Source organism: Motacilla alba, chromosome 1, assembly GCF_015832195.1.
Source record: "Motacilla alba alba isolate MOTALB_02 chromosome 1, Motacilla_alba_V1.0_pri, whole genome shotgun sequence".
NCBI classification, from domain to species: domain Eukaryota; kingdom Metazoa; phylum Chordata; class Aves; order Passeriformes; family Motacillidae; genus Motacilla; species Motacilla alba.
Genome location: NC_052016.1, coordinates 54133860 through 54149162, shown reverse-complemented (window position 1 = coordinate 54149162; position 15303 = coordinate 54133860). Strand labels below are relative to the sequence as shown.

The 15303-nt window shown below is 39.7% G+C and overlaps 1 protein-coding gene across 1 annotated transcript in view; it reads left to right on the top strand.

Moving 5' to 3' along the window:
* The first annotated feature begins 1798 nt into the window (after positions 1-1798).
* Positions 1799-15303, top strand: part of SACS (sacsin molecular chaperone) — a 54759-nt gene continuing 41254 nt past the window's right edge. The window contains exon 1 of the mRNA XM_038159518.1: positions 1799-2032. The gene's annotated coding sequence lies outside the window, so the exon portion shown is untranslated. The remainder of the gene's footprint in view (positions 2033-15303) is intronic.

The window sequence follows — 15303 nt, the reverse complement described above, 5'->3', positions numbered from 1 at the left end:
CATTCTCGGAGTGCCACTGCATTGGGGCCAATCCTTTCGGCAGTGAAACTTAGGAGCAACACGACAGCTGTGTGAGATCATTGTGCTGCAGGAGCTTATCCAGTGGGGCAATGTTTTGGAGACTGGCACTACATGTTTTCCCGGCTAAACAGTCTGCTCTGCCTGGTTACAAAGTCCTTTTGTTTACTTGAGCTCAGACAGGATTTCTTACTGTTTCTGTGGTTTAAGCGGAGATGTGATGACCAGAAAAATGTGTTTTCCTTGATCTCCATGCAACAAAAAGCAATATTGTAGGGACAGTGTGGTTGCTTACTTTCTCAGTTCCTCATGACCTTTCATGATCAGGATTCCAAATATAAGGATGTTGTCCTCTTCTGGTAAATTGCTTCTGATAACACAAATAATTTCACTTACTATCAGATGCACTTTAATATGGAACAGACTTCTTTTCCTTGGAGGAGTAATATTTTCTTTTATACAATGCAGCAGTAGGGTCTTAGTATTTGCAATGTTATTTTAACCTTCAACATGACAGAAGCCAGCCTCCGCTCCTTGGCAAGAAAACAGGCTTTTTTTAACCAAAAACAGCAGAGGTGTAGTAAAGTCCAGGAGTTGTCTAAGGAGGAGTCCTCTGTCTGTACAAAGCTGAATTAGCACTTTGTGTTTGTTTTTTCTGTCTCTGATGACATTACCCTGTAGACCAGCTATTTCTAGTCTACCACCTGTGCAGCTCAGGATTGCAGAGGGAAAAGAGAGGTCCAGACTCAGGAGAAATCCCTAATCTCATCCTTTCAGCCAGTCCTGAAGATCTTGAGAAGTGCTGTGTTAGTCCAGCATTTTAAATGGAGACTGACAGGTTGGAATGATGTGTTTCTGGCAGTGGGCTACTGGATCAAGGGGAGGGACAGCATTCTACACTTACATGTGGAATTTGAAGAAACACAACTGGTGAGATTAGAAGGGCTCCCAAAGGAAAGGTTTCTTGGTTTTCCTGGAGGACAACCTGACAAGTTAACATGAGTGACCAAGGGGAGAGAATGAAAAATCTTAGAAACCTTAGATCTCAGCCTTAAATGCTGAGATCTGCTTTATGCACTTGGTCACATTAATAGGAATATGAATGTGAAGTTAATAAAGAGATGAGTTTGAAAATGTAGAAGTGGTAACAGTTACCTGTGCCAGCTTGAAAAACAAAACCAAGCTTGGGATGCTACTGGCAGCCCAAAGACTTCTGACTCTTGATGTAATCAGCACCAACAAAATTAATTTAAGGAAGTCCTAAAGAGTGTGAGAATACCATGTTGGCAAAACAGAGGCAGAACAGTAAAGATATTTGCTAAAACTGCTTTATAGGCAGAAGTTTTAACAGACGACTTCTTCAAATTGTGAACAATTAAATGTGAACATTCTTTGACACAGAAGGAGAGTTAAAAGTGAAATAAATAAGCAGAAAACCTATTATTTCCATTGTATAAGCTGAAAAAAGGAAAAAAGGGAAGAAATAAAGCAGCAAAATATCAAGAAAAATTTTAATTAAACAGAACCAATCACAAAGTTTGTTCTGTTACAGGAAACCGTTCAAATACAAATAACCATTCAAATGTTACACCTTGAGTAACATCCCTTAAAATTGTATTATTTTGGCCTTCTGTCTTGGTATCCTTCCACATCTGTTTGACTGGCTCATGTCTGGAGCTTGTATTGTGCTCCTGAAACCTGAGGTTAGTCAGGACCATATCTCTTTAAAAAAAACCCCACACAGACAAAGAAAGAAAAAGCCCAGGCTGGGAAGGGGGAGCCAAAGCTTCTGCTGCATTGGGCTGTTTGGATACATCGGCTGCAGCAGTTGTCACGCATCCCTCCGCAGCCTGCTGATTTTGCAAAAGCGGGAGCAAAGGATCATTTTGCAGTCCAGATGCTGCCAAACACAAGCAATCAATGGAAGGAATGGCACAACGAGCAGACAAGCATGTGGAAGCAGCTTACAAAGAAATAGTTAAATGCCCAGCTTCGTCCCGGCTGATGCCGTGATGTAAGTACTAGCTCAACAGCAGATCCCGTGGTCACTGCAGTTGTTTGTGGGAGATGTTTTATGGATATCCTGATGCTTTTAGCACTTACAGCTCGAGAAAACATGAACTGTGACTCGTTTCATAGTGTATTTAAGCAAATAACTGCATTGTCTCTGTCTCTACAGGATTTTTGAGTGACTCACAGGCTGCAGTGTGTCGGTAGGGTGGGTGAAGAGTACATGAGCTATGCACATGAGCTTATTCTCCTTTCCTGATGGCTTATCTGGGCTCTGCTCTATAGATGTGCTGGCAGATTGCTGCAGCACCACCCTCCCTGTGCAGAGGCCTCTTGCTGAATTTCAGTTCTGCCTTCAAGCACAGGGATGCACGATACATTTTTTACACATTCCCTAGAATTATTTCTTAAACAAACTTACTTCATGCCAAGTGCCTTATTTTAATTTTTTTCTCATGTATGCAGTTGTAGAAAGCTTATGAAATTTCAATGGCTCTGTGTGTTACTATCAGGAGACTAGTTCTTAACATAGCTCTCCCAAAGAGACTGCCAAGGATGATTTATTACTCAAAGGAATGTACACTTTCATATATTTGGGCTGTTGCTAGCTGAAGTAGATGTATATATTTTTAAATGTAAGCCTTTTTCTTACAGAAATCCAATGTCTTTCTGCTTGGCAAATGATTTGCTGCTTTTTATTCTGCATATGCCCTAATGATCTAGTAATGATCTAGCTTTAAAAACAAGAGAAAAAGCAGAGCTAGGGCAAGTTTCCCGCACTGGATTTCTCAGCAGAGTGTGTTTGTAATCACACAAAATTTTTTATTGTAGCTAAAACTACACATATAAGCGGGGTGGAAAAAATGCAAGTAGTATTTCCTTGTTATTTCATGAGAATATTAATTTTGCTTTCATCTGTATAAGTACTGCATAAAGCTGTGGTGAATTGCTCTAAGCCAGAGAATATAATCTCTCTATTTGATGTCCTCTGTGGCTGCACCTTGGTGCTTAATGCAGGTCCTGCAGAAACTGCTGGGAGATCTCCCTCTGATGTCGGGGAGGTGACAGCGGGGTAATGGTGACAAACAGCCTGTGTGGACCTGTTAAGGAGGGTGGGCAGCTGATGCAAGGAGGAGCTTTTTGTGCATCTCTTTTGGGACTTGGCAGACCTACAGCTCCTGATGCTGAGGGCTGCAAGGTAATGCACCTCTTCCCCATCACACTGATCACCTCAGTGGGGATGTGAGGCAGAGCTTCCCTCACACCAAGGAACCCACAGGGAAGTTTTACCATCATTGCTTTGGAAGTTGCCCTCACCTTATATTCCCAGAGGTATAAGAGCTCCATCAGCTGTCTATTTGCAAAACAACTTCTTACTTCTTGCTATCAGAAACTGAATTATAAGAAGCCAAATTCATCCCTTAATGAGCTTATACCAAATTACTGTTACCTAGGGAGTGCTCTGGCAGTGATTGTTAATGGTGAGGCTTGGTATTGCCAGTGTTCATCCTTGTCCCTTCCTCCCCTGTGTCAAGATTGTCATCCTCTCAACACCAAGCAGAATTTCTGGTTGGAAACAGGATTTCCAAATATTAAGAAAGTAATCATTTGCAAGAATACAAAAATATTAAAAAAGCCCTCAGTCCTACATAGAAAAGTTCTGTTCACTTACTGAAAATGTGCAGGACTATTGGATAAAGTAGTTTTACAGGCTGCTTACTGTTGTGTAAAGACAGTGGGAAAAATTCAGCTCCTGTATACTTCCACTGTTTTCAGCAGAATTACACTGGGGTGAATTTGGTGTTTCTGGGGCCCAGTCAAAAACCTTTTGTTTATCTGTCCTTCTTTCTTGATTGTTTTCCTGTTTCTCAAATGTATTTTTTTTATGACCTCCAGGGCAACAGGCACAGATTTATAAAGTATAATACAGAAGACCTAAAATGCTCAGGTTTGGACTGTATTTTCTTTCCATTAATGGAAGCATAGCAGCACTTCCAGAAAAAAAAAAGATATATCACATATTTAAAACTAGCCCATGGTCACTGATCTCAAATTTTTGGGGGCCCTTAGATCCTACTCTCAAAAGCGGAGTTTCTAAAATACAGTATTAGTTTTTATGTTAAAATATACAAAAGTGTAGGCTTTGTAAGGCGAAAGAACATTTTATTGAAGAGTTTAAACAGTGTCTAGTTGCTCAGTATGTATCAACCCTTGGAATAACACAGAATTGAAAACATGTCATGCATGTCAGATTTTGAAATATTTGATATTTTGGAAGATTTAGTCTTTTTTGAAAAAAGTGTTAATTCATCAGCAATATTTTTTGTTATACACACAATTATTCAGCAATTATTTCTGCCTCAGCTAAGAAATATAACAACTCATACAATTATTTGGTACAGTAGGCTGGCATTTTTCTTCTAAATGTGTACTTAATGGATATATTTGCACTTTAGCAGTCTTGAGCCAAATCTTTAAATGGGATGATCTAGTTCATTGGCATTTTTTGTCTTCTTTTTGATCAGTTTAGCAGAAGATGGTCATTGTTTGAAACTTTTAGCAAGTTGTTGGTTGTGGTGGAGGTGCACCAGAGCTGTGAGAAAGGAAGGTTTCACATTGTCTGTGAAGACCTACATGTGTTTATGTGCAAAAAAAATGTGCAGCCATGAAGGTCAGACTAGAAATAAATGAAGCTTAGTTGTCTTCCCTAAAATTACCTGTAGAAACTTTCTGCACCCAAGTGAACCCAAAATAAGGCATTATTTCTTATGGGTGATGATTACACTCATGAGAGGATGGGGCAGGTGTTTTGATCTCCTCTGGTGACATCACAGGAGTGCATGAATGTGCCTCAGGCCCCTCTTCGTGGTGAGGTTTGGTTTCTCTTTTCTTTCAGGAGAATGTTACAGCTGGCTGCATATACCAATCACCACCTATTTCAGATATGACAGCTGGTGGAAAATAGCAAAGGTCAGAGCTTTAACACTTCGGTCTCCCATGAGGAAGGAAACAATAATGTTAGTATTTAAATTGCTGTTCTGACTGGGATAGAGTTAATTTTCTTTCTGGTAGCTGGCACAGTGCTGTGTTTTGGATTTAGTATGAGAAGGATGTTGATAACACACTGATGTAGTTGTTGCTAAGTAGTGCCTGCTCTAAATCAAGGACATTTCAGTTTCCCTTGCTCTGCCAACAAGGAGGTGCTCTGGAAGCTGGGAGGCAGCACAGCAAGGACAGCTGAGCCAAACTAGCCAAAAGGAAATTCCATACCATAGAATGTCATGTGCAGTATATAAGCTGGTGGGAGGGGCTGATTGCTGCTGCCCAGGGATGGGCTGGGCAATTGTCAGCAACTGTGTTGTGCATCACTTGTTTCACTTGGGTTTTGTTTCTGTCTCTCTTTTTGTTGTATTCCTTTGCATGAAAATTATTATTGTTGTTATTGCTATTGTTATTGTTGTTTAATTACATTTTTTAACCTATATTTATCTCAACCAATGGGTTTCATATTTTTTCTGATTCTCCTCCTCATCCCACTGGGGGAAGATGGGTGAGAAAAGTATCTGTGTGGTACTTAGTTGCTGGCTGGCATGAAACCACCACACAATTTCAGTTAAAGCTTCAGTGAAGCAAAAGGAACAGCCTGTACTTTTTCTCATTTTAGGGGAGGATAATTTACCTATCTTTTTGTTAGTCATATATGATGCAACGTGGAGCTCTGCAGAGGTAACAGCAAAATTATTGTCAGATTTTAAATGATGTAAACTGAGATCCTGGGGAATGTGATAGTTGCTTCAGAGTGGTCTGATGAGCTTTACAAGAAAACACCAGCTGTTGCCAAATCCTATCCCATAAAATCACTCACATAATGAAAGAAATTGCTAATGTCAGATGTCTAGAGACCTGCTGGGAGAGAAGGGTAATTTCAGGATTGTGCCCTCGATCCTTGTTTGTGCTACCTGCACTTTCCCCATGAAATGCCTCCTGTAAAACTTCCTCTTCCTTCTGAAATTTCTCCTTCCATATTATTGTTTGTCTTCATACTGGGACAATTCCTACACAAACCACCACTTCTGGCCAACTCTCATGAGTTTTTTTTGTAACAGCAGTGTCCCCAGCCTGCCCCAATCCTACAGCAGCACCTTGCATTTCTCCTACTCTCCAGGCCACACATGTACTGCTCAATAAGAGGTAGGGAACTAAATTCAACTCAAGTCCTTAGCTCTCTGTGCTCAGAGGTGCAGCCAAGCTCCTGCCTGCATGTTCTGAGCCAGGCTCTCTATCTAGGGTAGGCCATGGGTAAGAGTGAGAGAAAGATATGCACTGGTGGATGACTTTTGCACTATAGAGTGACGTAGAGCCTCATTCCAGGTGCCAGCATTTTTTCAGGTCCCTACCTTCATGCTCGTGTTGGACTGGTGTTTGGAAATGCTTCCCTGGATCTTGGCATTGGCTTGTGTTTCCCCACCCTGTGCCAGTCAGAATCTCAACCTAATGCTGTTGATGAACCACACTAAAGTAGATTTAAGAGCTGAAGAACTTAAATTGTTTAAATTAATTTCTGGCTTGTTTTGGTTACTCCTGTCAATGGTAAAAACATCTCTTTGACTCATGCTTGTTGTTTGATGTTTATGCAATGTACTCATATGGACACAGGGACATCCCTCAAACAGCAGTAGTGGTGTGGAAAGCTCATCCCTTTGGGACATACACAATCATATACAATAATCTATTTAGTTGTGTAGGTTAGCAAGCCCTTCCCTTCCACAGAATAATGGATCATTAGACGTGAGATTTTTTGTATCTTCTGTGAGAGATCCATAAAGATGGATTTATTGCAGTTTCTCATTAGCTGTGACAAGGATGATGTCAGATAAGTTGTGCATGCCCTGTCTCATAAATAATAAATGTGAAGGACCCTGTCTCCTCTTCAGCTAATGGATTAATGTTATAGCTGGATGGAAAAGCCACCAGCTTAATTTGTGGAACTTAATGGAGCAAAAAAATTGCTTAGACTCCCTTAAGTGTATTTATCCCAGGGCCTCCTGCTTGACCCTTTATCTTGATCTTCGGCATCTCTCTCATCATGTTGTAAAATCCAAGTAACAATGAAACATGCAGGGTTAAGTCTGTGCTAGGAACTTTGTGCTAAAGCAGTACAATTTTTACTTACTGTTTTCTAAAAAATGCCAAAAATAATATGACAAATTGCACTGGTTTTTGGTCAGCCTTAACTCTATAATATAAAAATATTCCACATACCCTTTCAGCATGGCTTAATTTATTATTTATTAGCATAGCAACTGCAATCTAAAGTGTGCTTCTCATTTCTTTCTTTTTATTGTAGTGCTTGCAGAGAGAGCTTTGTTGTTATAAGCTCATCATTAATCATAATTTTCACTAACGAGGTGCAGTTTAATCAAGTAGTTCAAAACACTCTGCATACACTCATGAATGCAGCTTTATTTATTTATGCAGCACTTGATGCTTAATATAGCTCTCTATGAATAATGCTATGGCTGTTTGATGCATTGAAAAGTTTATGTTCAGACCCTTGGTTATTTTCTTTCAGTATTAGGCCACCTTTTTAGCATTTTTGAGTGGGGGAAAGGAAAAAGGGCATTAAAATGTCCCTCTAGAAAGTACTACGTAGAATTGGGTATGTTGTGAAGCAACGGAAGAGAAGGATGTGGTGTCAAGTCATGGGCACAGCAAATCTTGACAGAGTTTTAAAGATGTTTTTTAGCAACAGTTGCTTTCATGAATGGCACCTGCTACATAAACAGGTGACATTTCAGTGCTTTTTACACTTGGTAGCATCTGTAAATGATTTGGGCAGCCTCAGCTCTTAAAATATTTCCTCTGTGCTGTCTTGGTATGCACTGTGTCAAGCCAGATCTGTGTTCATCTCCTTACTTCTGCAGCACTTGGCATTCTTAGCTGAAAGTTTTTGCCATAATGTGTCCCAGTTTAGAGACAAGCTACCCCCACTTATGAAGTAGAAATTAATACAAATGGATTCCCTGCTTAAAAGCATACTAATCATAGACAGAAAATGCCATGCCATTTGTCATCAATTGTGGCGGACAAATGACGTAAAGAAAAAACACTTCTGGTCATGTTTGTCAAACCCTATCCATACTTGTACAAGTACATAGTAATTATAAAAATATCTTCCTGATTTTTTTAATTAAAAAATTGGAGGAAATGAAGAGAAAAATTTTTTTTTATTAATATCAGCAACTAAAAAAAAAAAAAATTAGCCAAGCAACAAACACCTCAGAAATATTTCTGTTGGTCTGAATACCCTTTGCCAGGTATATGAACAGAACTCATCAGAGCTGATGTCAGTCTTGTGTTTGTTTCCGACACAGCTCCCTGTCCTTTGCAGGGAAATTTGGCTGGTTACCATGTGGAATTGTTTTAGAGAAAGACTATAGCCTGCAAAATATTCCCCACTTACTCATGGACCTGCCCTTCTCCTGAACACCAGTCATGGAAACATGCAGGGTTAAGTCTGGGCTAGGAACTTGGCGCTAAAGCAGTACCAGTTTTACACAATATAACCGTCATTATTTCTGGTCTTTTGACCTAAAATGAGCCCTATTTCTTCAAAGTTCCCACAAATCTCTCAAGATCACTGGGATGTCATAGGGGACACAGAGACCTGGGAGCAGGGCTACCCACTGGATGCATGGCCCAGATCTAGCCTGGTTCTGACCCTGGGCATGGTGTGTATCTGATAAGCCAGTTTCTGCACCCAGGACCAGGTAATGACAGGCACTTGTACAAACCACGAGAGATGTACATGTGCAAACCTGGGCTGGGGAGCAGCCCAGCAGAGAGGGATCTGGGGTTCTTAGAGGGCAGCAGCCCAGTGGGAGTCAGCAGTGAGCCCTGGCAGCCAGGAGGGCAAACGCCATCCCAGGGTGCATCAAACAGCATCACCAGCTGGGCAAAAAAGGGAGTATTGATACACTTTTCCATTGGTCAGGATCAGCCTGATCCAAAGTAATGTTTTGTTTTCCTTCCTCTCTGCACAGATCTGGTCTGTATGTTCAGGTGGCTGTGATGTATCTGTAGGTTTCAACTACGTGATTCCTTCCAATAGTTGCAGATTGGGGGCCTTTATTCTAGATTTGATACCATAGTGCTACTGTATCAAACAAACAGTTGTTACAAAATATTTTGCTCCCTGGCCTAAGTCAGAGAGTCCTGTGGTAAGTCTGGGTGCAAGGCAAAACTGATGTGATTAGCTCTTCTACCTTTAGCTGAACGGTCTTGTGGTATGCTCGGGTGCAAGCAAACAGAACAAAATCACCAACATCAACACTGAAATTCTCTGCCAGCTGACTGAACAACAGTGAGTTTCTATTTCAGGAGAGCACACTAAGGTGTTTTGTCCTTAATGTATCTATTAATTTTTGGTTTATAGCCTACCTTTAGCAGATCTGAGATGCATGAGTGCACTACTCACAATGCACAAAGGATTTGTAACTGCCCAGAACACTTTTTCCCAGTATATAGTACTAATTTCTGATTCATTAAAAATATTTCCTACAAAAAATGGCAATTTCAGAGATAATCTAATTACTTCCAACTAGAGTGAATTAAGTTTAATTCTTACCTCAGTTAGGGAATTTCAGTTTCTGCACCTTTTTTTCCTACTACCATCATCTTGGCTCCCATGTTGAATGCTAAAAATATCAGGGAATGTTACTTGCCTTTGCTACCTTGCTCTATAACAGTTTGTGAATGAGGCTTTCTAAGTAAAAAGGCCATACCTCAATTTGTACCCAGAAATCACTTGGAAGCTATTGCAGGATAGGAGATGCATTGTTCAATGAACAAGTGCACTGTACACAGCCAGCAGACCAAAACTGCTGTCCTGACAAGGTGAATCAGAGCTCAGTTTTGTCAGAAGTATTTCTGGCAGCACTACACATTTGTTTTACCTGGAGATTCCTCAAACTGGGGCTGTCTGCATATCTCATCCCTCCCAAAGCACTGGCTTTGCAGGCTCATGATGTCATCAGGATTACCTCATCATAAGCTTTCCAGTAACCCAATGTGAAGAAAGGTTCTTTACAAGAATAATTGAGGCCAGGAGAAATATTGGGAGAATGTTTGCCTTCATAAATGTTCCTTTGAGAATTGTTAATATTTTCCCCTTCATGAAAGTATTGGGAACATACTGTAACTGTAGACTTGAAATTCTCTCATCAGGCTTTTGTCAGTCAAATGCAGATTTCTGAGATGTAGTCTAAGAATTTCCATCTAACTCAAACTTTAACAAATGAGATACTGCAAAACACATTCATACAATAAATCGATCAATCAATCAATCAATCAATCATGTTTATGTATATCTGATACAAGTTAGTGCTTTGTGGCTATCAATCTTTCCTGAATTCAAATAACTGTAAACAAAAGGAGGAACTTCCATATAATAATAGATACTCATTTGGTGAAAGCAAAAAAACCCAACAACAACAACAAAAAACAAACCACAAAAAACCCAAAAAAACCCAAAAAACAACAACAACAACAAAAAAGAGACACTGAACTGTCCTTGAAGACAGAATGTCCAACTAAAAACACAACTACTCTTATCATCAGCCATACTTACTTCCTGGCCATCTGTGCTGCAAAGTGACCAAAGGGGAAGATGCTAGGCCAGAGAAAGCAGTGAGGCTACCTATCATATTGATAGCATTCAGGGAACAGTAATGCCTAAGTCAAACTTCAATTCATTTTTTTCATTGAAGATAATTTTTTTCAAGATTTGAACCCATCTACCTTTCATTGAAATGCTGAATTTAGATCACTAACAATGTTTGGATATAGCTAAACCCTTCACTTATGGGTAAAAAACAAAAATAATTTTAGACACAATGTGTGAAAGGATAACTTTCCATATATGTGGATTACTTGTTATAATTACTTGGAGTTTGATTTACTTAGTAAGGAATAAAATTTCCTAAGCGTATTTTTTTTCTGCTTTAAACACTTGAACGTAAACAAAGAGTTGTTTGTGTACATCTAAACCAAGTAAATCAAGTATTCTTATTTGGTATAGTTCAGTATATCTAAGCCTGAGCTGCCTGTTAGCTTAAAGTGCAGGAGGCAATGCATAAGGAATTTGGATATCAAGATTAGGTATTCAGCATTTAGAGCATAACTGACCTTATAGTATATAGCTATTCTAAGTTCCTCTTTGGAATAAGTTCAGTTATTGTTTCAATTTAAATGCTTATCTGCAAAGTGCACTACAGATGCACTCTGAGACTTCTTGTATCTGTTATAATGGTTTTCTGTGTACAGCAAAGTACAGTGCCCTTAAGCAAGCAAGAAGGGTGTTTGGTTTTTCTGATATTTCAGCCACTAGTAATGTTGCAAAACAACAATTAAGGTGTGAATTTTCCAGGTTACTCTTGAAGAAAAGTGCTTGAAGGAGATTTATTTTAGCTAAATCCAGACAAAATCTAAATTAAAAAAAAACAAAACGAGAGAGAAGGAAATCTGCAAAAGTACTCAGTTCCCTTCCTTCCTGTGGAATTGTATTTTCAGAGCACTTGACCAACTACTTTTCCTTCCACTCCTCTATCACGTACAGAGACTGAGTTCAACAAAAACTATGTAATTATTCTGAAGTTTAAGTATATTCTGTATAAGGGCTCAGATCTTATCTTGTCCTTTGTCTGGTTTCTCATCAGGGATTTGTGAGACTGACACCCTGCTGCTGGAAAATTCTTAAACTCTTGCATTGGCCAGTCTGCACAGAACAGTGTGTTGCTATGGTGGTTGGTTCAGACACTAGAAATTAGTGTTCAGCTCAGACTTATTGTACCCTGCTTTAGAGCAAGAAAAGTTTATCTATTAAGCTGTGTATCTCTAAAGGCATCATATTCTGCAGTCAAGTCATAATTCATACGCTATTTTTTCCTCAGCTTAATAGCCCATTGTTTATATCTTTGTGACTGCAGTGCTCTTTAGGCTTTTGTATTATGGTTCATAGGCAGTGTCAGTTTCCCATTTCATTGGAAAGCCCATTAAAAGATTCAGAACGAACATAAGCAGAAATAGTTCTCCTTCTGCTTGTCCTTTTTTATGGCAATCATTTCAGAGAAAAGGTCTTAAAATCCTCACATTTCAGGAGAACAGCAGTGAGATCTTAACCACATGGCTCTTTCTCCTAGTTTTGTGGCTTTTTTAAAGACTTTTCCTTCAGCTGCTATGCATTGTTGAGAAATCACTTTGAGATATTGTCATTTGGTATCTGAGTTTACTTCATCAGGATTTGATGAAAGCATTCTTTATGCATAATTCAACCACACAGTCCCAGATGGTTACTGTGTGGTCATTTGAATACCATAGAATCAAACTTATTCATACTATTCCAAGTAATTTTTAGAGTTTTCTGGATGTTGCATGTAATCATACTTCTTGAGTCACCTTTTCCATAAGTGAAGTATGGCAGGCTTTGTGTTGAGCACATTTACACTTTAAGAATTGTGTTGCTTTTGTTCCTCTAAGAAAAAAACAGATAAAGATGGTATGAGACCTATTTTTTGTTTCAGTTAACTTGTTCTTTTATGCCTGAGACAAATTTCCTCAACTCCATGGCTTAAGATAATGGTCAGCTGATGTATCCATGCAGCATTGAGCTGTGAAGAGATACTGGATTAATCTTGAGAAACCATAGGGCAGTCAGCTCTGCTTGCTGCAGCACTGGATTGTTAGCACCAGGCTGCTTCTGGTTTTGGAGCTAGTGGCTGCTCTGTTTGCTCAGGAACTCTGAAATCTTTTCCAGTATGTGCTACAAATGCAACCACACCAGAACTACTACTTACTGCTATGCTTTCACTGATTGTTGCTGGAGGCTGTCCTCTTTCCTTTAATAACAAAGAAGTTTTCACAATGAATACATTTTGGTGATGGTCAGGTGACAGCGATGCTGTGAGGCAAAGAGCACGACAGGGCCTTCACTCATCTTGAGGGAACTACAAAACTTTGCTGTAGGTCATAGAATCACAGAATGTTCTGGGTTGGAAGGGACCTTTATGGTCATCTAGTTCCAATCACGTACCATGGTCAGGGACACCTTCCACTAGACCAGGTTGCTCAGAGCCCCATCCAATGTGGCCTTGAAGACATCCAGAGATGGAGAATCCACAGTTTCCCTGAGCAGCCTGTTTCTGTGCCACACCACCCTCACAGTAAAGAAATCTCTTCAGAAGTTCTTATTTAAAGCTACTCTTCAGTTCGAATCCTGTCTCTACAGGCTCTTATAAAAGCCCCTCTCCACCTTTCTTGTAGGCTTCCTTCAGGCCACGATTAGGGCACCATGAAGTCTTCCTTCTTCCAGGCTGAACAATCCCTATTCTCTCAGCCTTTCCTTGTAGGGAGGTGTAGTATCCCTAATAATCTTGATGGTCTCCTCTGTACTCGCTCCAACACGTCCATGTCCTCCCTGTGCTGGGACCCCAGAGCTGATGCAGCCCTGCAGGTGGGGTCTGAGCAGAGCAGAGGAGCAGAATCCCCTCCCTGGCCCTGTTGCCCACCATTGGATACAGCCCAGGACACCACTGGCTTTCCGGGCTGTGAGAGCACACTGACAGCTCATGGCCATCCTAAGAAGAATAACTGCTGCTCTTCCTGGTGCTGGTGTGGCCTTGGAAAGGGTAGGCACAAGTAATACTTGCTTCAAAAACTGACGGCAGCATTTGTCCTGATTTTCATCTGTTAAATATTTTTATTCTTGTATGTATGTTTGTGGTGCTTCATCAAAAAGCAACAATGCCTACTGTGCAAATGCATCAAATTCATCACACTCTAGAAAAAGAATCACTGTTACAGTTGCAAGCACTCTCTTCTCTATATAAAAATCAACAAGGATACAGCATCTTTATGGATTTTATCATGAATAGCATTAATGATATGGAATTTGTAGCATTAATATTATCAACCCTATAATTATTATTAAAGTATTGGCACTTTGGAATGCTTTCAGTATATTTTTAATCTTAAAATTCTATGTGATAAAGCATGAAAGCTCCTGCAATTCATGACAAAATAAATGCAGAGCCATATATTTTGCTGATGGCACTGATTCCTATCTGCTGATGGTATGGACTACTCATTGCAGTTGAAGTTGCTACACCAAAACTGCCAGACAATTAACATATTAAGGACATACTTTATTCCCAGCTTTTAAAGCTTGCTGTCACATTATTGTATTTCACTGTATCAGGTCTGTCTCAAATTTCTGCAGAACAGTTATCTCTGAGAAGCAAGTCTTTACATTTGTGTGGTACCTGCAGTTGCGTGATGGTCTCGAATTTAATTTGATAGAAATTAGTTTTGAACTCAGCTAGTATAAATTGTGTCTTGACAAGAACAATTTGTGCTTTTAAACTGTCTAAAACATAAATTAAGCATTAGCTACCGCAGTACTTTGTCCACAGATTTCCTACTCAAAACTTTGGATGGTGTACAGTAATTCTGATGGTTCTGTATGTTTTTCCCATGCTGCTGGATGGACTTAACAATTTTGATTTAGGCATTACCATTGTGGAAAGAAACTCAGTGTATTTCATTTAGACTGATCTTTATATTAAGTAGGACGGAGGAGGAGTGAACAGATAGATAATCAGACAACCATGAATGGTTTTTAAAACAAAAGTTTCCGTAGCAGTATATATATATATATACACATACACACATATATATCCACCTACCCGGGTTGCAGGCAAAATTAGGTATTTGTGTAGCAATACCTGTGGCTCCTACCTACAACTAATCACAGGCAGCCACAAAGTTGAAGATTGTTTTTGCACTTTGACTGCTAAACCTCCTCCCCCAAAATTCAATTAAAGGCACACATAAAATCCTCCAGAAAGGGTGTTTTATCCTAAAAGGTAATAAATTTCACAGCAGAAAATTGGCAAAGGCATTGATTGTAACTGGCTTTTTTTCCCTCCAGGAGAGATTAATGGTTGGCTATAGCAATAAATTCAATTAGAGAGTGTTCTCAGATGCCGCACCTCAGTATCACATAAAAGTATAAGGTAACCTCTATGACCAGCTCAGGCACCGGGGAAGTGTAAGGTCAGTAAGTTAAGTGTGCCAGGATAAATCTGGGTCTGGTATCTGGCAGCCAAGCTGGCTCTCTTTCTTTCCATGGGAGACAACATAGACATGACTGTGTTGAAATCTTTCTAGGATTGTAATGTGATCTGGTACCAAACTTTTGGTCACATCTATGCTGGCAAG